The sequence below is a fragment of the Oryctolagus cuniculus genome, chromosome 9 (genome assembly GCF_964237555.1).
Source record: "Oryctolagus cuniculus chromosome 9, mOryCun1.1, whole genome shotgun sequence".
NCBI classification, from domain to species: Eukaryota; Metazoa; Chordata; class Mammalia; order Lagomorpha; family Leporidae; genus Oryctolagus; species Oryctolagus cuniculus.
The window spans coordinates 94,843,741-94,864,247 of NC_091440.1; the positions used below are offsets into that span (position 1 = coordinate 94,843,741).

The 20,507-nt window shown below is 46.9% G+C and overlaps 1 protein-coding gene across 4 annotated transcripts in view; it reads right to left on the reverse strand.

Moving 5' to 3' along the window:
* Window positions 1-20,507, reverse strand: part of SPATA13 (spermatogenesis associated 13) — a 371,963-nt gene that overhangs the window by 166,645 nt on the left and 184,811 nt on the right. The window lies entirely within an intron of this gene.

Sequence of the window (20,507 nt, forward strand, 5' to 3'; positions counted from 1 at the left end):
TAACTTCTCCCCCATTAGCACCCACCGTCTGATCGCCCAACTACGCCCCCACCCCCCACCAACCCTCCAGCCCCGCCCAGGCTGGGCGGAGCCGCCGCGTCGCCGGGGCAACCACCTCCCGCTGCCCACTCGCCCCACCTCCGCCCCGGCGAGTTCACTCCGGGCGAAGGCTCTGGGGCTGGGCTTTTGGAGCCAGGGGAAAGGAAACCCACCAGTCTCCCCGGGGCCGGGGCTAGTCCCCCAGGAACCATCACCCTCCTGAGGTGGCTCAGGATCTAATCGTGAATGCACCTGAACCCCCAGAGGCGAGGCCTGGGTGCTGCGCTGAGATCCTGCCCCAAACATCTGTTCTGGTACATTCTTTAAAAAAGTGTACTTTCCCAGAGGAGTCTTATACGCTAGCGTTGCTATTATAAACATGCATTGTTTTTATAATCAAAGGACAACAATATTTTTAAACAACGCAAAAACTGGTAAATGTGAAGTCAAAACTAATTTTATAGACGCTTTTTTAAATATTGAAAAGACAGCCCTGTATGATATGGTAGTGGGTACACACCTTTTGTACTTGTTAAAACCCTCAGGAGTAAACCTCATAAGCAATGGGCGTTACACAAAGGGTGGGACTCCTCGTTTTTCCTCTAAAAATTCGTCTAATTGATGCACTAATAATAAACTCCAATAAACTAATGAACTCCTTTAAGAAATAAAGTCTGATGAAAACATACACCAAAACAATAATGGTGAGTATATCAGAGAGGTGGAAATACGGGAAAATTTAATTTATTCTTTGAATTTTTATTGAAATTTTCCACATTTTCAGCAATGAGTATGTATGAGGACTTCTTCAAAAAGTTTATGGAAAATGCAGATTAGGAGAAATATATCTATGTATCTATGGATTTCAAATTTTTTTGCACCAAAGTAAATGTAAATTTTAATTGTTTTTTGGTGTGCTTTTTGAAAGGACTCTCCTATGTATAAAGCAAAACAAATTACAAAATAAATTTTGGAAAATTTTAGAGACATGACATGAGACGCAAATATGATTTAATACTCTATTTTATTTCCTTTTTTATATTTGCCTTTTTATACAAGGTTTATTTGTAAAGCAGAGTAACGGAGAAACAGGAAGAGACAGAGATCTTTCATCTGCTGGGTCACTCCACAGATGGCTGTAACGGCCAAGGCTAGGCGAGGCAGAAGTCAGGAGCCTGGAACTCCATCCAGGTCTCCCATCTGGGTGGCAGGAGTCCAAGCACTTGGGCCATCTTCCACTGCTTTCCCAGGCACATTAGCAGAGAGCTGTGTGGGTGACAGGGAAGCCAGGATTTGAACCAGCACTCTGATATGGGGCGTCAGCCTCCATCTGTTTTATAACTTTAAAAAGTCTGCATGAAACCATCAGAAATGTCAAAATGCAATCTATTTTAGTATTGTTAAAAAAAAGACCACAGGCTAAATTGAAAGGGGTTTATTATTTCTTTAGAATTAGTACAAATCTGACAAGACTTTAATCTTTCTTTAAAAAAATCTGTGGGGGGGGGCATTTGGCACAGTGGCTAAGTTGCCCCTTGGCACACCCACACCCCAGCCTGCCTGGGCTCGAGTCCTGACTCTGCTCTTCCTGCTAAAAACAGGCACCTGAAAGGCAGCAGGTGACGGCTCACACACTTGGGTCCCTGCCACCCATGTGGGAGACCTGGACAGGATTCCGGTCTCCTGGCTTCAGCCGGGCCCAGCCCTGGCTGTTGTGGGCATTTAAGGAGTGAACCAGTGAATGAAAGATCTCTCTTTGTGCTCTATTTATCTTTCCGCCTTTCAAATAAATTAAAAATTTTTAAAAGAAAACATCTGTATTTGAAAGGATCATTTCTGCCTGCTTGGAAATCACTATTGATAGTTTGCATACAATGCTTTTTCTGGTGCAAAAAAAAAAAAAAATCACTATACTTGAAACTAAGACCTTAGGGAAACAAGCCTAGCTCTCAGGTTTCTGCAGTCTTACGGATTTGGCCTAAAGACATCCTGCTCCCTGATTCCCTGTGTGACCTTGGGCAAGCTCTTTACCTGGCTGAGTTTCAGCTTCCTCTTCGATGAACAGGTGAGAGGAGAATGAAAACTTTAGCCTAAGTTAAGACTCTTGATATCATCTTGGCACGGTTTGGTGGTTGGTAATTGTTAGTTCCTGTCCTTCAAAAAACATTTTCCAGGGTTTCCAGAAGAACCATGGGCTTCCAGGACAAAATCTATTTCTGGATTAGGATTATAAATTTGTTGGAGAAAGGTAGGATGGTTGAAGAGAAAAATCATTGATCTGACTCAGAGAGGAGGAGTATTGTAACCCTGACTCTGTCACTAGCTGTGTGCATCACACAGGTAAATCACAAGCATCTTTGATTGTCACTCTTCTTCTTACTTTTAATTTTTTTAAGATTATTTATTTGAGAAGCAGAGGTACAGACAGAGAAAGGGAGAGACAGAGAGAGAGGTCTTCCATCTGCTATTTCACTTTCCCAAATGGCTGCAATGGCTGGCTGGAGCTGCCATGATCCAAAGCCAGGAGCCAGGAGCTTCTTGCGGGTATCCCACGCAGGTGCAGGGGGCCAAGCTTCTGGGCCATCCTCTGCTGCTTTCCCAGACCATTGGCAGAGAGCTGGATCAGAAGAGGAGCAGCTGGGACACAGACCAGCACCCATAGGGGATGCCGGCGCCTCAGGCAGAGGTTTAACCTACTATGCCACAGCACCAGCCTCAAATTCTCACTCTTCTTAAATGAGAATTTAGACTCAAGAATCTCTAAATTTCCTTCTGTTTCCATTACTGCACAGGAATCACAGTGTGACGCTAAGTTAATAAAGAAAAACCCGAGACTCCTTCCGTGGCTGCTCTCTGCCCACATGGCCAGCATCATTTACAGCCCTGCCAACAAAGCTGACATCTCCTTTCTGGTGTTCCCTGCAGATGGAACCTCCAAGGATCTCTGAGATCTTTGTTCCTCTCTGCTGATCTGCTGGTACCCACGTTCACTAACAGCAGCCAGTTCAAAACAGCCAAAGATTCACCCTAACAACACTGACACCTTCTGCAGGACAATGAATGCCCAGGGATAGAAGCCACCAACTTTCGCCAAGTCGAAGGTGCCTGGTGGGTTTATTCTCCCCACCCAGTAACATCTCCGAAATGAGACAGTGTCTCTCCCTTCATATCCATAGAGCACTGTGTATGCCATGTCTTTACATGCATCATCTCCCAATAGACTCGAAGCAGTCGTTGGGCTTCTCTTATCATTCTCACTTTGCAGATAGGGAAATGAATAGCAGAGAGCTTGAATGAATTATGTAAAATCACAGTGGTAGTAAGTGAAGGAGCCAGGACTGGATCTCCCCCAAGAAGCAGTGTTATATTCTGTCTGCTGACAGTCCCATTACTCAGGGTTTGGCAGGGGATTCTCAAAAGGAACAGGGCAGGAAAGGAAACTCATTTTAGTTTCTCTCTTGGAGGATTTTCCACAAAGCAACAGTTCTAGTCTCTCCCCACCAACTACCAAATTGTGGGGGGAAAAATTCACTGGTTCATCTATGTTGATCCAACTACCCTAATTATTCTCTTATTTACAGCTCAGAAGATTCTAGCTCACACTTTCACCCCAGCAAGGAGCAATGGGGTAGGTGTTTGGATACTGCAAACCAGGATTTCACTTAGGGGGGCTAAGTTAGGTCTAGAACCAGCCAGGAAACCAGTTGACATTGTCAGTTAGATCGCTGATGTCTTCATTTTCCTCAGTCAGTGCCCAGTGTTGTGTTTGGTTGTGAAGTTGAGAAGAGAAGAGGGGGGATTGGATGGCCCAAGACTGGGCCTGGAGCATCAGGTAAGGCCAAAGAGGATAAGTCTCTTCTACTGTCTTGTCCTGTGGTGTCAGAGGACTGCCTAAATCTCGCTGTGACTGGATCCTTCTCTGTGAAATACTGGGGTGAAGATTAAGGGTGATAATGTGTGTAAAGTCCTCGCTCAGTGTCTGGCATGCAGTCAGATGCTCAGTTAAGTGGCGGTCATGGTTGATTAGAATGGCTAAAGCGATTTCCATACTTTGTTCTGCAGTTTATCAGATTAGGTGTCTCTGATTTAAGGCTTGCTAGGATGACAGGGCAATGTATGGTGTTTATCCAGTTATGTGAGCCTATAAGCACTTCTTCAGGGCAGAGTGGGGAGGGCCCAACTAATTGAGGCAGAGGGAAGAAAGCTCTTTCCTTACCCTGTGCCCGGAAATGGGGCCTGGAGAATACAGGATGAGTGGCTGGGAGCCCATGCACCTGTGCAGGCGGTCCTGTTTACTCAGCAAAAGGGAGGCTCTCACACCTGGGCTTGGAAGAAATAGGGTTCGGCAAGGCAGCCACAGGAAAGACAGGAGAATGAACACGTGACACTGTCCCCACCATCACCAAGGAAAACAGGGATGGAGATTTCTAGAAACCTAAAAACAGAATGACCAAATGACCTAGCAATTCCACATCTGGAGATATACTAACAAGAATGGAAAGCAGGGACTGGAGCAGACACTCATACACCCACGTCCACGGCAGCATTATCCACCACAGCCACAAGCAACTCATGTGTCCAGCGGTAGATGGGTGGATAAGAAAAATGTGGTCTGTACATGCAATTGGAATATTATTCAGCCTTTAAAAAGGAACGAAACCCTGGCATGGATCACACTTGAGGACACCATGCTAAGTGAAATAAGCCAATCACAAGGTACCCATGGCAGTCCTAGGAGGAAGGTAGAATGCTAGTGTCAGGGGCTGGGCTGGGAGATTAGATCCTTGTTTAATGGGTACAGAGTTTCAGTTTTGCAAGATAAAAAGAGTTCTGGAAATGGATGGTGGTGACGGTTGCCTAACAGCGTGAATGTATTTAATGCCACTCCACTATACATTTAAAAGTAGTTAGGATGGGGACCTGCGCCATGGCTCACTTGGTTAATCCTCTGCCTGCAGTACTGGTATCCCATATGGGCACTGGGTTCTAGTCCCAGTTGCTCCTCTTCCAGTCCAGCTCTCTGCCGTGGCCTGGGAGGGCAGTGGGGGATGGCCCAAGTGCTTGGGCCCTGCACCCGCATGGGAAACCAGGAGAAGCACCTGGCTCCTGCCATCGGATCAGCGCAGCATCGGCTGTAGTGGCCATTTGGGGAGTGAACCAACAGAAGGAAGACCTTTCTCTCTGTCTCTCTCTCTCTCACTGTCTATAACTCTACCTGTCAAATAAATTAAAAAAAAAAAAAAGTAGTTAGGATGGTAAATCCTGTGCATAGTTTACTACAGTTAGAAAAAAAAAGCCCGCAGCTTCTAGCCTGCATGCCAGAATTTGCATAAAGTCATTAGAATCTGGGGAAAGTAGCTATCTCTGCAACCGGAAGCTTCCAGTAGATTTTTTTTTTAAGGTTTATTTATTTATTTGAAATTCAGAGTTACACAGAGAGAATGAGAGGCAGAGAGAGAGAGAGGTCTTCCAAGTACTGGTTCACTTTCCAATTGGCCGCAACGGCTAGAGCTCAGCTGATCTGAAGCCAAGAGCTAGGTGCTTCCTCCAGTTCTCCCACGTGGGTGCAGGGGCTCAAGGACTTGGGCCATCTTCCACTGCTTTCCCAGGCCATAGCAGAGAGCGGGATCTGAAGGGGTGCAGCCAGGACTTGAACCGGTGCCCGTAAGGGATGCCGGCAGTGCAGGTGGCGGCTTTACCAGCTACACCACTATGCCGGGCCCCCAGTGATATTTGAATGCCTGGGCCTGGTCCCTCTTTGTGACTCCAGGATTAAAGAACACGGCTGGACTACCTTGGAAGAGCACTCTGCTGGAGTTGTTCCCCACAAGCAGGCTTTGCAATGCTTCAGTCATGTAGCCCCTGACATCTTGTCTCCCTTTATGATGTTGTCATGATTGGTGTCCTCTGACACGCTTAGTTTGCCACTCAGACTCCTTCGTCTACACAGGGTGCATCTGATGCTCTCCCGGGGTGCACTCTGCAGTCTCACATGGAATCCCCCTTCGCCTTTCCCCAGTTGGGTGGCCTTGGACAAACTGCCTGGTGCCTTCATTTCTTTCTGTGTGAGATGGGAATGATACCCCCTGCTCTGCTTTGTGTCAAGGGTGACCTGAGGTGCCGAGTGGGTAATAGAAATCAAGTGCAGACACCCAAGCCCGTGACTTCCTGGTAACACAAGGGCTTTTTCAGACTTGTTTCAAGTTCCCTTTGCTGATGCCTACCCTGACACCTCCACCTTGTATCATTAAGTGCCTCAAACCCAGTGTCACCGTAAGACCTTATCACACATTTGTTTTCAGCATATTCAAAGAGATCATATATGCTCCTTGACAGCAGTGTTTTTTTTTTAATTTTTATTTTCTTTTGGATCTCCCACAATATAAATTTATAGTAGTACTAGGTATTCAATAAAATAAGTAATAATAACATTAATATACTATTAGTTACACAAAGAATGCAATAAATAAAATATGAAAATAGAAAGATAAAAACCTGTTCCTGAAATCCTGGATCTCATAGTCTAGGCACGTAGCCAGTTCTATTTGGCTGATTTTTATGTTTCACATTAAAACAATAATTCTTTTCAACTCTAAAATTCTAAGCACACCCCTTGTAACAACTGAAGCTGGCAACTGTCATTTGAGCTGCATCAGGTGACCAGTTTTGAATTTCAGCCCTGATCAAACCCTTCCATTTTAAAACCCACATTAATTTTCCCCCACACCCCGCAGCCAGATTCAAAAGTGCAGGAGAACAAATGGGAGAGAACTAGGTGATTCACTGTTTGCCTGTAAGTAACTTTCCAACAGGGAGTAAGCTAAGGAGACATTCGTATTACAGGTAGTCTTAAAACATTCACTGAAGGGGCTGGCGCTGTGGGGTAGTGGGTCAAGCTGCCACTTGCAATGCTGGCAGCCCATATGGATGCAGGTTCAAGTCCCAGCTGCTCTACTTCCGATCCAGCTCTCTGCTATGGCCTGGCAAAGCAGTAGCAGATGGCCCAAGTTCTTTGAGCCCCTACAATCATGTGCAGTATCTGGAAGAAGATCCTGGCTCCTGGCTTTAGCTCGGTGAAGCTCTGGCCATTGTGGTCATTTAGGGAGTGAACCAGTGGAAGGAAGATTCTCTCTCTCTTTCCACCTCTGCCTCTCTCTAATTCTCCCTTTCAAATAAATAAATAAATCATAAAAAAAAAATCACTGAAGAAATTGACAGTGAACATCCAGACCTTGGGACAGGACAGACAGACGGATGGACGTGCTGGGAAAATGAACTGTAGGAAGGGAATCCCGCTTTGGGAAGCTTAAGAACACAGTGGTGTTTTGGTCTGAGTAGGACATGTTGCCCCAAAACTCTTAAAGATGTTTAAATTCTGATGTCTCAATGGTCAATAGATTCAGGGTGGAGATTTGGTCTCATTGGGAGAGCGGGGTTGGGGGAGGTGTTTGGGTCACTGGGGGTGTGCCCTAGGAGGATGATTAGCATTTGAGTTCCTTTGGCCTAGGTTCCTGGCTCCCTGAGCAATCATTCCCCAGGTCACCTGCTATGACCAGCCTCCACATACCCCCAACTGTGCGGCCCACCAGATCCTGAACTGCAACCCTGAGCAGTCATTCCCTGACACCTGCCATGACCAGCCTCCACAGACCCCAGCTGTGGGGCCCACCGGATCCTGAACTGCAAGCTCCAAACTGAAAGCCGCAATAAACCTTTTCTTTCCCAAGAAGTTCCTCTCAGGTGTTTCCATTAAGGTGAACAAAAAGAGGACCAACACAAGCGCTACGGGCATATCTCTAACCAAACACAGCAGGAGTAGCCTTAGACCAGGGGTGGGGAACATCGGGCCTGGAGTGCCATGTGGAAGTCCTGTGAAATCATTTGGTCTGGCTCTGCTGAGACAACCACAGATGGGACTTGAAATCCAATCAATCCACGGTGGATCATTTTTAAAGTGATAGTCTTGTTTGGCCCACAAATGGTGGTATTGGTATTAATATTCAGATGGCCCTTGGCAGACAAAAAGATTCCCCCACCCCTGTTAGATTAGACAGAAGTGCTGAAATTCTGGAAGCTTCTCAGAATGACTGCATTGTTTGGAATATACACACTGCTTCCTGAACATGTTTCACAGGAAACCAGTAATGTTTACAAGTCATAAAACTGAAATGCTTGTCATCACTTTGATAGGTACCACTCTGTCCGCCAGAGTACACTCTGGGCCCTACCTGCATCCATACGACCTTTCACAGTGCTTCCATATTTAGCTTCCAGAGGGACTGCCAGCCACTGCTGCAGGCTGGCCTCCCAGCTTATACCACCTTCACTAACACTTGGTGTCCTCTTAGCCTGTTTTTTTTTATTTTCTTTATCAGAGAAATAGGGTGGTATTTTTATAAATTACTTATTTATTTTAATGTTTATTTATTTGAAATGTGGAGAGAGAGAGAGAGAGAGAGAGAGAGACAAAGATCTCTCATCCACTAATTCACTCCCCAATATCCTGCAAGAGCAGGGGTTGGGCTGAGCCAGGAATCTGAAACTCCATCCAGGTTTCCCACGTGGGTACCAACTCCTTGAGCCATCATCTGCTACAGCCCAGGGTGTGCACTGGCAAGGAGCTGGCATCAGGAGCAAAACCAGGACTCAAACCCAGGTACTCCATCACAGGTTGCAGCCGTGTTAAGCAGCATCTTAACTGTTGTGTCAAGGTTCCTGCTCCCTGCTCTATATAAATCAGCTGTGAATGGTGAAGCATTTTTGTTATTGCTAACATTATTATTGTCTAGGGCATGATCACTATGTGGGGTACCACGTTGTATGTTTCATTTCATTGTAGATGCCACCCTATAGGGAATGTGTGTGATTGTTTTTGTTCTATAAATAGGGAAACTGAGGCAGAAAGCAATTAAGCAAATAGTCCTGGGACCTCAGCTGCATGTCCTTGGCAGAGATGGCGTTTACGCCTCGGTCTCCCAGGCTTTGAAAGCCCTGGGGCAGCAGGGATGAATTTCTGTCCCCTGCAGTGCCCATGGCCACTTTAGGAGCACAGATAGGCCAGCACTGCCGAAGGAGACACCCACGGCCATGAAAACATAACAAATGTATTTCCAGAACTGTGTGGTTTGGGTCAAGTCTCCACGTTCCCATCTGTAAAATGACGAGAATGCCAAGACTGCAGAAAAGAATTTGCCAGCTCCTCAATGGGGATATGTAATGACTAATTTTATGCGTCAACTTGACTAGGCCATGGTGCCCAGCTGTTTGGTCAAACACTGGTCTAGAAATTGCTGTCAAGGTCTTTTTTAGATTTGACTGACAGCTAAATGGCAGACTCTGAGTGAGCAGACCACCCTCCAGAACATGGGTGGGCTTCACAGAATCACTGGATGGCCTGAAGACCGAGGATCTCCAAAGAAGGAAGATTTTGGTAGTTTTTTAGAAGATTTATTTATTTATTTGAAAGGCAGAGTTGAGAAAGAGAGAGAGAGAGAATCTTCCATCCTCTGGTTTCACTCCCCAGATGAACACAATGGCCGGAGCTGAGCCAGTCTCAAATGAGGAGCCAGGAGTTTCCTCCGGGTCCTGCATGTGGGTGCAGGGACCTACGAACTTGGGCCATCCTCCGCTGCTTTCTCAAGCGCATTAGTCGGGAAGTGGATGGGAAGTAGAGCAGCTGAGACTCGAACCAGTGCCCAAATGGGATGCTGGTGTTGCAGGTGGTAGCTTTACCCACTATGCCACAATACCAGCCCCCAGATTTTGGTTGTAAGACTGCAATTCAGAAACCTTTCCTGAATTCCCAGTCTACTAATCTGTCCTGTGGGTTTTGGACTCAAGACTGCAATATCAATCTTTACATGAGTCTCGGGCCTGTATTACAAATTTTGGACTTGCCAGCCCTCACAAACGTATAAGCCAATTCCTTTTAAAAGTTCTCTCATTCACTCTTCCTTTCTCTCTTTCTCTCTCTCTCTCTTTGTCTCTCTCTCTCTCCCTCTCTTTCCATCTACCTACAGATTGATCTACTGATCATCGTTCCCCTTATCTGTGGGGGATACATTCCAAGTCTCCCAGTGGATGCCTGAAACCATGGATAGTACCAAACCCTATACATGTTATGTTTTTTCCTATATGCTCTCAACATTGCCACATAGTAGTAATCTGTCCTCCCATGTTTTAGGTCCTGGTGCCTCTTCTGAATCACTACTCTTATGCATTGGAGCCATTATTAAGTAAAATTGGGTTACTTAACACGAGCACTGTGATACTCCAACTGTCAATATGATCATTGAGACAGCTACTGAGTAATAGTCGGGTAGCATATACAGTGTGGATACGCTGGATGAAGGGATGATTCACATCCTAGACAGGACAGGGTGAGATTGGGGCATGCGACTCACAATGATACACAATTTAAAACTTATCAATTGTTTACTTCTGGAACTTTCCATGACATAATATTTTTCAGACCATGGTTGACCACAGGTAATTGAAACTAAGAACAAAACCACTGACACAGGGGCGCCTACTCCATCTGCTACTGGTTCTGTTTCTCTGGAGAACCCTGACTGAGACAGCAAGTCTAGGAAGGCTTTGAAAAGCCTGAAGCAGGTCTCTGCCAGGAGCTTGCAGGTGCCAGTGAAGAGACATCTGATAGGACTTGAATATGAATGATAAAGATATGCTGGAACGTTCTTCATGCTCCTGTCTACTTTCAAGGTGACTGGCTGGAGGGGAATTCTGTAGCAATGCCAACTGAGGGAGGTGAAGGGACGTGTGCGAAGGGTGTTCTGGGGCTGAGCAGGGCGTGGGGGAGATACTTGAGTATTTAGGGAAGCCAGGGCTGTGAGCACAGAGCCAGGAGGAAGCTCATGCTAGTCCTGAGGTGCCTTGGGAAGGAGGGGCTGCTTCGTTGCCTTACTGCTGGATTTTTCCTCTTTGCCCTTTTCTGATGTGATCCTCCTGCATCCATCTACCCAGAAGTCTCAGCCTTGTCCAGCTCCAGCCCCCTTCAGGCTGCACTCTTGGCTGCTGCGCAGAGCAGATGCCAGCCTCCTGGGGACAGGTTCTCAAATACTGCGGCATCGGTGCATCAACCACTGCCTTGCTGTGGTGGCCCTGCACCTGCCCCGATGATGCCCATCCCTGCAGGCAGGCTCAGGCCTCAGTGTTCCTCTCCCAAGCCGCTCCTGCTGCTGGGAGCTCTTTCTGAAACACACAGACACTCCTCACCACGGATGCCATCATGGTCAAGTGTCTTGGGACATCACACAAGGCCCATCACAAGCCGGCCTGTGTGTTTCCAGCTTTCTCTGACTCCTGTGCCCTGTCCATAAGGCTTTTGCATGAACCACACTGTCCTCTGAATTTCTTTTTATTTATTTATTTGAAAGACAGAGTTACAGAGAGGGAAGGAGAGACAGAGAGATCTTCCATCCACTGGTTCGCTCCTCAAATGGCTGCAACAACCGGGGCTGGGCCAGGCCGAAGCCAGGAGCCAGGAACCTGTTCTGTAGCTCCCATATGAGTTCAAGGGCCCAAGCACTTGTGCCATCCTCTCCTGCTTTCTCAGGCAAATTAGCAGGGAGCTGGACTGGAAGTGGAGCAGCCGGGACTCGAACTGGTGTGCTATGAGATGCTGGTGCTGCAGGCCATGGCTTTAACCCACTGCACTACAGTGCTGCCCCCTGCTCTCTGAATGTCTTCCCTGGATATACCAGGAGTTTTCCCACACCTGTAGTCTGCTTCTGGTCATCTCTCTACCTGAAAAGCCAGGCCTGCAGTTCTCCACTAGGCAACTGCAAGCTATTCTGTCTCAGAGGCTCAGCCCGTGTTTCACATCCCACCCTTCCTATGCACGGACCCAAGCACCCCTCATCTTTCTTCCTCATAGCTCTTTTTAGAACATGTGTTTATCTTCAACATAAGCAAGCAAGCCTCTGGAGTTCTGGTGCCTGGTATCACCCCTGTATTCAGTAGGCACTCAATAAGGACTTGTTGGATTAAGTTGCTCTGGAAAGGATGGGCTAGAGGTGGAGATGTGTTAAGCAACTCTCTCTGTGGTCATACACCTGGCAAGTGGCTAAGTTGCAGATCCAAGTCTTTCACTCTAAATTTACTCTCTCTCCACTACTCCACCTATGACAGATGTACCAGGAGCACAGAGCACCCCCAGTCACCCTGAGTCCTGATGACAGAGTGGCACAAAGTTAACGAGCAACAGAGTTAACAGGGACCATCTCCCTGGAGCCCACCCTTAGCCAGAATTGACACAACATTCTCATTAACAGAAAAGGAAGCTGGTGAAGACAGGCACAATGTCAGGCTGTTTCTCAAACTTCGGATCACACCTCACAATGAAGAGACATAGTTCATCTCAGAATCCATAAGACACATTTTACTAGTCAGATGTTCACTATGATAATGAAATACCCAAGGCAACACATTTTATCAAAGGGCTTATTTAGCTCACAGTTGTGTAGGGTCCAATGCAAGATCCAACAGTCCCATTGGTTAGGCTCTGGTGAGGGTGGAGGATGACAACAGCAGGGCCTGTGCAGAGGGTGGTCATGGAGTAGAGAGTGGCTGGGCCCAAACTCAGGTTTTTACTTCAATCCTCTCTTGAGAGCTATCTTCCTAGGGCATATACCCCCATCGGCTGAAGGACCTCCTGTGTGACCTCACCTCTACACACTGTAATGTGATCAAGTTTCTGCCCTTTTAGCACCATTAACTTAAGACTTTGAGGCTTCAATGTCTGCATGATGCAGGAGCCACATCATGTCCAGGCCACAGTGCATAGATACATCAATGTAAAGAGAAATCATGAACAACAGGCCCATTCACACCATGCATTCTGATATTCTCTATCTTATCCACTTCTGGTGGAAGCTCACTAAATTGATTTCAGGACCCACTGGTGGGACGAGTCCCATCGTTGTAGAAACACTGTGGTGACCTGAATGTGGAATGACAGAGCATGATGACGACAGGCAGGTGCAGAGGGACCTGCTTGCCTGTCCCCTCCACGTCCTCCTCCAGGGCAGACCGTTGGTCTCAGCTCCTGATGTGCTCATGGCTGCCTGCCAAACACACGGATGTTATTCCTCTTCTCTCCTATGTTCTGATTGTAACTTCAAGCTTCTGAACATTTATTTTTACAATAATGCTGATACCATTTTGTTTAAAAATGGTGCTCATTTCTAGTTTTTCTCAAAAGAAGAATCCCAAGAACTCAATGCTGGTGACAGTTTAGGCCTAACTACCCTGAGGCCTAGATGGGTATCTAGACCAGGATCACCAGGGTTACCCAAAGTCCTGGACCCCCGGGGAATCTCTGAGCCCCTTTCTCCCTCAGCTACCAATAATTTTACCCTTTGCTCCAATGTAACAAGCAAGTCCTCATCCTACTTTGTTTGCAGATGGAGCTGACATTCCATCAAGGCTAGTCACATCCCTGAATCACAAAGTCCCCTGTATGTGGCCTGCTGGGTAGAGCCTTCCTTGGTAGAAGCACTCATGGAAACTATGAATAATAAACCAGCAGCTCCACTGAAAATAACAGCAATTCCTGTGTCCTTACTCCCCTCTTTGCACCCCTCCCTGCCTTCCTCAAGCTTTCCAGATCTCTCCACACATCCTCATGGCTGGAACAGAACACTCTTGTTTATGTTTTCCACTTGTCTCCTTTGTCTGCTCCATTAAGCCTCGTGTATGATGCTAGAAGTTATAGGCACAAGAAAAGATCAAGCCAGTTGCTAACAGACACCTCTCGACTCTGCCCGCTCCCATTAGAAATGGCAACATGACACTGGTTATGTGTAGGCTAAGTGTTTGTATTTCGGGCCTCAGGGCAGAGACTTGTGCTGGAACCCTGCAAGGCAACCTTCTTGAATCAAAAGCTGAGGCTGTTAATTCTTCAAAGGTTGCCAAGGTAATTATGTAGCACCGCACAAGAGTTATACCCCCTCCAAGCTATTTCTATTCAACTTTAAGGGCATTTCTGCTCCAGGAAACAAAAAACAGATCCCTTGAGTTCTGTTCAAAGTGCACAAAAAATGACAGGGCTCATGGGAGAAGTGGGGTCCAGTCAGACCCCCCAAAAACACCTACAATTTTATAAGGCGAGCCCTAATGCAGCAGTGACAATCCTACCCCAAGGACTGCCCAGCTAAAAAGATATGTCAGATTCTTAGTGAAGAAACACAACAGCAAATATCGGACTTTGTCTTCTAAAAAGGTGGGAAAATGTAGCCTGAGTGTATGGTGAGTTCAAAGCGGATCTTGAATAATTTTTGAATATTCGTATTTATAGCAGTATTATCCACAAAAACCAAGAGATGGAAGCAACCCGAGTGTCTACTGATGAATGAATAAAGAAAAGGTCGTCCAGATAGGCACACACAAAATGGAATATCATTCACCCTTAAAAGGAAAGAAATTCTGACATGTGCTAAAACATGGATAAACTTTGAGGACATTATGCTAAAGGAAATAAGGCAAGCATGAAAAGACAAATACAGCCAGCTCTCTGTATCAGTGATTTCTACATCCATGATTTTCAACCAACTTCAGATAGAAGATATTCAGACAAAATAAATTGCATCTGTAATGAACATGCACAGACTTGCTTGCTTGTACTTATTCCCTAAACAATATAATGTAACAGGCTGGCGCCACAGCTCACTAGGCTAATCCTCTGCCTTGCGGCGCCGGCACACCGGGTTCTAGTCCCGGTTGGGGCGCCGGATTCTGTCCCGGTTGCCCCTCTTCCAGGCCAGCTCTCTGCTGTGGCCAGGGAGTGCAGTGGAGGATGGCCCAAGTCCCTGGTCCCTGCACCAGCATGGGAGACCAGGAGAAGTACCTGGCTCCTGCCATTGGATCAGCGTGGTGCGCCGGCCGCGGCGGCCATTGGAGGGTGAACCAACGGCAAAAGGAAGACCTTTCTCTCTGTCTCTCTCTCTCACTGTCCACTCTGCCTGTCAAAAAAAAAATATGTATATATATAATGTAACAACAATTTACCTACCATTTAGGTATGATAAGTACCCAAAAAAGCTTTCAAGTCTACAGGAGGATGTGCACGGATACTACACAAATACTACATCATTTTAAATAAGTGACTTACGTGTCTGTGCGGGCACTGCAACCAACCTCCCTTGGATACCCAGCACCACTGTTCAGGATGAGTCCACTGAGAGGATGTGCTTAGAGTGGGCAAACTAGTAGACAGGAAATAGAATGGTGGTTGCTGGGGGCGGGAGGTGGGGAGACAGAGGAAACGGGGGTTGTTTCATGAGTGCAGTTTCCTTCTGGGAAGACGGGAACATTCTCGAGATGGCTGGTGATGGTAGCTGCAGAGCAATGCATGCACTCGACATGCAGAAATGGTTACTATGCTCAATCTTATTTTCTATGTATTCTACCATTTTTTACATAGTGTGAGTTGCTTTGTGGAAGGGATTTTTTTTATTGTAGACTTTTTTTTAAGACTTATTTATTTATTTGAAAGTCAGAATTATGCAGAGAGAAGGAGAGGCAGAGAGAGAGAGAGAGAGAGAATCTTCCATCAGATGGTTCACTCCCCAGTAGGCCTCAACAGCTGGAGCTGAGCCAATCCGAAGCCAGGAGCCAGGAGTTTCTTCCGGGTCTCCCATGTGGGTAGCAGGGTCCCAAGGACTTGGGCCATCTTCTACTGCTTTCCCAGGCCATAGCAGAGAGCTGGATCGGAAGTGGAGCAGCCAGGACTAGAACCAGAGCCCATGTGGGATGCCGGCACTTCAGGCCAGGGTGTTAACCCGCTGTGCCTCGGTGCCGGCCACTGTGGAAGAGATTTAAGGTTTGGCATTGCTGAATTATGAAAAGTCATCCTTCTCCTTTCTGCTTTCACTGCCTCATGTTCTGCCAGAGTTATTAGACACACTACACATCGAGAAACACCCCACCCCCCCATGCATGTCAATGAACCAGGGCGGAGTTCTTGAAGCACAATTTTTTTCTATATATGGAAAAAAATTCCACTCTTGGTAGTAAAAAAGAAAAAGTCTTAATAATCAGGTATCATTTTTCACCTGATGTATGCTTGGAGTTACAGACTGTGGAAAATAATAGGCTCACTGAGAGTCCTATGGGGAAAAATTTATTGTTATATACCAAGAATCACTGAAATGTTTCTTTCTCTTTATTTCTACAGCTTTTCTAGGAAGAAAACATCTTATATCAGAATAAGGTTTTGTGCATGACCAGAACTTGAGCAAATGTCCCAAATCAGAGACAGGGTTCAACAAATCTCAGCCCATCTGTGGGATGAGATAGTCTACATATTGCAGGAGGTATTTGAGACTGTAAAAAATACACGCAACCACGATGGAAAATCTTTAGACACAGAGGAATATACTGATTTTACACACACACACACACACACACACACACACACGGGCCAGTGCTATGGCGTAGTGGGTTAAGCCACCACCTGCAGTGCTGGCATCCCATATGGGGGCTGGTTCTAGACCCTGTGGGAGACCCAGAAGAAACTCCTGGCTCCTGGCTTCAGATCAGTGCAGCTCCAGCTGTTATGGCCAATAGAGGAGTGACCCATTGGATGGAAGACCTCTCTCTCTCTCTCTGCCTCTCCTCTCTCTGTGTAACTCTGACTTTCAAATAAATAAATGTGTGTGTGTGTGTGTGTGTGTATAAAATCAATCATGACATTTGAAAATATATTGATGGTAAGTAAGAAAACTACTGGCAATTTTTAAAATTTCTGCATACTTCCTGTAATGATATTATCTACAAGGATGTTTTAGAGGCTACTTAAAGCCTAAATTCCTCTGTGTTAATTATCATACTGATTTCTATATTATTTCTTATTAAGACTATGTAGATAAGACTATAGACCATTTAGTTATGTATCTCCCTAGCAATTTTTAAATTTTGTTTGTTTGTTTGTTTGTTTTGGACAGGCAGAGTGGTCAGTGAGAGAGAGAGAGACAGAGAGAAAGGTCTTCCTTTTGCCATTTGTTCACCCTCCAATGGCCGCCGCGGCTGGCGTACCGCGCTGATCCGATGGCAGGAGCCAGGTACTTCTCCTGGTCTCCCATGGGGTGCAGGGCCCAAGCACCTGGGCCATCCTCCACTGCACTCCCTGGCCACAGCAGAGAGCTGGCCTGGAAGAGGAGCAACCGGGACAGAATCCGGTGCCCCAACTGGGACTAGAACCTGGTGTGCCAGCTCCAAGGCGGAGGATTAGCCTAGTGAGCTGCGGCGCCGGCCAGCAATTTTTAAATTTATAAAAAATAATTAAACTCATTTGTGATATAGAGTCACAGAGTTCAATCCTCATATGCTTGCAAATGGCTAAGGCTGAGCCAGGAGTGAACCAGGAGCTGGGAACCCAATCCTGGTCTCTCAGATGGATGTAAGAAACCCAAGTACTTGAGCCCTCACCTGCTGCCTCTCAGGGTGCACACCAGCCAGAAACTGGATCAAAAGTACAGCAGGTACCTGAGTGAGGCTCTCAGATCTGGGGTGCAGGTGTTCCAACTGGCACACCAAATGCTCACCTCTCCACTCCTGTTTTTAAATTAAATCAACTACTCTCTTGTAGTCCTAAGTGGAAGCAACTAACAGTTGGTGAGCTTAGTGAGCATGAAGGTGGCGGATGCTCAGGCTCAGATGGTGAACTGAGCCAGGGTTAAAAGTCTGGTCCATTAAGATGGGCGGCGGCCATTGGAGGGTGAACCAGCGGCAAAAGGAAGACCTTTCTCTCTCTCTCTCTCACTGTCCACTCTGCCTGTCAAAAAAAAAAAAAAAAAAAAAAAAAGGGGTGGAGCGCCCGTAAGCTGCAGCTTGAACGTCCCCTCTAACACACCTGTGGAAATTCAACCCCCACGGTCCCAGGTTAATGGAAGTTGAAGGGGATTGGGAGGGGATTGGGATCAGATGAGGTCACAAGAGTGGGGTGGCTTTAGTGGCTTGGTGAGAGGACACTGCTCTGTCTCACCACAGGTGGCCTGCACTGCCTGTGGAGTCTGCAGAGCCCCCCACCCCACACCCTGTGGGAGGTCCTCACCAGAGGCTGAGCAGATGCTGGTTCTGTGCTCTCGGACTTCTCAGCCTCCAAACTCTGAGCCAGACAAACCTCTATTATATAACCCAGTCTGCAGTGTTCTGTTACAGCAACAGGAAGTGGCCTAAGACAGTGTCCTGTGCCTAATGGACCACAGAGGAAAGAAGGGGAGCTGACCTGAGTTCAAATCCTGACTGCAGGCGGGGTCTTGAACCCTCTGGGTAGGGAGTTTCTCTGCAAACTGGGGATGACAGTAACAACTTCACAGGGTTAGTGCTGGGAGCAGCTGGGACAGCAGGTGCCGCTCATGGAGCACACCCGGTGTGAGATACAGCAGCAGCTCGCCTTCCCCACTGCTCCCCTGCGCGCCGGGGCGCCTCCTGCCCACCCTGGACTGGCCAGGTTCCACCAATGTGACCGGATCTTGTCAACTTCAAGGCAACCACATGAGACAGGTGTCGTTATTTCCATTTTACAAGCAAGGAAATCGGACAACTAACTTGCCTGCGACCATCTGGCCGGACAGCACAGTATTAAAGCTGTCTGTTTTCTGCCCGCTAAATGAGCCCTTTATCCTGGATTGTGGGACTCTGCCATGTGGCTCGAAGCAGCCAGCAAGTTCCTGAAAAAGTTAAACTCCCAGTGGTGGCTGTGCTGGGCTTCCTGTGTAGGGTGTCTGCAGTTAAGTGAGGGCTTTATCAGGGCATCCCCAACTTCAGGTATGTCGCCTGTCTTTATAGCGGATGGCAGGGTTGTGAGGCCTGGGAAGAAAGACCACAACTCAGAAAAGACACCTTTTTAAGTTTAGAAAACACTTTTATTTTCCTGCCTTGAGTCATTCATCATTTAAAAAAATAGGACTAATCAATTGATTCAAAATAAAAAAGAATATACTAATGATAATGCTACCGGGATATGAGGATTTGCACAATACTTCTGCTCTGATTGCTCCCTGCCCAACCTCACTCCATCTGCCACTTAGGATTTTTAAAAATCTTTATTCATTCATTTATTTATTTGAGAGGAAGAGAGACAGAGATAACTCCCACCCACTGGTTCATTCCCTAAATGCCCACAATGGCTGAGGCTGGATGGAGTGAAGCAGGGACCAGGAACTTAATCCAGGTCGCCTACATGGGTGACAACGACCCAACCACCTGAAGCATCACCTGCTGCTCCCCAGCGTGTGTGTAGGCAGGAAGCTGAAAGAGACTTCGAATCCAAGCACTCTGATACGGGATGCAGGAGTCCTACCTGGTGTGTCCACTGCTAGGCCCATGGATTATTACTATCAATATTATCACTATTTTTTTTTAATATTAGGGAGAATGGGAGGAGAAAAAGGAGAAAGGAGGGAGGCAAAGGGAGAAAACGCGATGTTGTGCCTTTCCCTTCTCACGGCAGTTGCCTTAAACACTGAAGACTTTCTGGACTTTCTGCTTCAGGCACCTGATACTCTCTGCCTGTGGGCTTTGTCTGCTTTGAAACAGGCTCTCATGTCAGAAAGTGAACGCTGGGAGGGGCGCTCCCCCAGTACAGCCACAGCAGCAGATGAAGCACCAAGTCCTTCCACCCCAATGCCTCTCCTCCCTACTCCCCGCCCAAATAAATGACTTAAGAACCAAGTCACCATCTCAGGGTCAGCTTCTGCAGGAATCGAACCATCTCCCACTGAGCCTCACCTTCTGGAGGTGCCACCACTCGACACCACCACACTGGGACCAAGCTTCCAGCACATGAACTCCCGGGGGACAAGACACATCCAAACCATAGCCATGAGCTACCAGATTCCTGAGAAACGCAGACTGCCAAATGCCAAAAAGAAGAAATCATTACTTCTTAATGGGCAAGTTCCAGGGGCAGGCATTGTGGTGTGGCAAGATAAGCCACCGCTTGGGATATCCATATCCCATATCAGAGTGCTGGGATCGAGTCCCACATCTGCCTCTGCTTTTGATTCAGCTTCTGTTACTGCACAGCTTAGGAGGCAGCAGATGATGGCCCAAGTATCTGAGCCCCTGCCACCTACGTGGGAGACCAAGATGGAGCTTCTGGCTCCCGGCTTTGGCCTGGCCCACCCTTGAATGTTGCAGCCATTTGGGGAGTGAAGCAAAGGATGGAAGATTTCTCTCTTTCTCTCACTGTCCCCATTCCCACCCCACCATCTGTCCCTGTGCCTTTCAAATCAATAAATAAATGAATAAAACTTTTTAAAAATGGACAAGTTCCAACACTCACACAGGAAGTCAATGTAAAAGTGTTTCACATGCACTTTTAAGGGTGCAATACCTCTATGGTAGCATTTCAGTTCAGCATAAGAAAACATCAGACAAACTGAAACTGAGAAAGAAACTGGCTTGGACTCTTCAAAGCATTAAGCTCAGAAAAGACAAAGAAA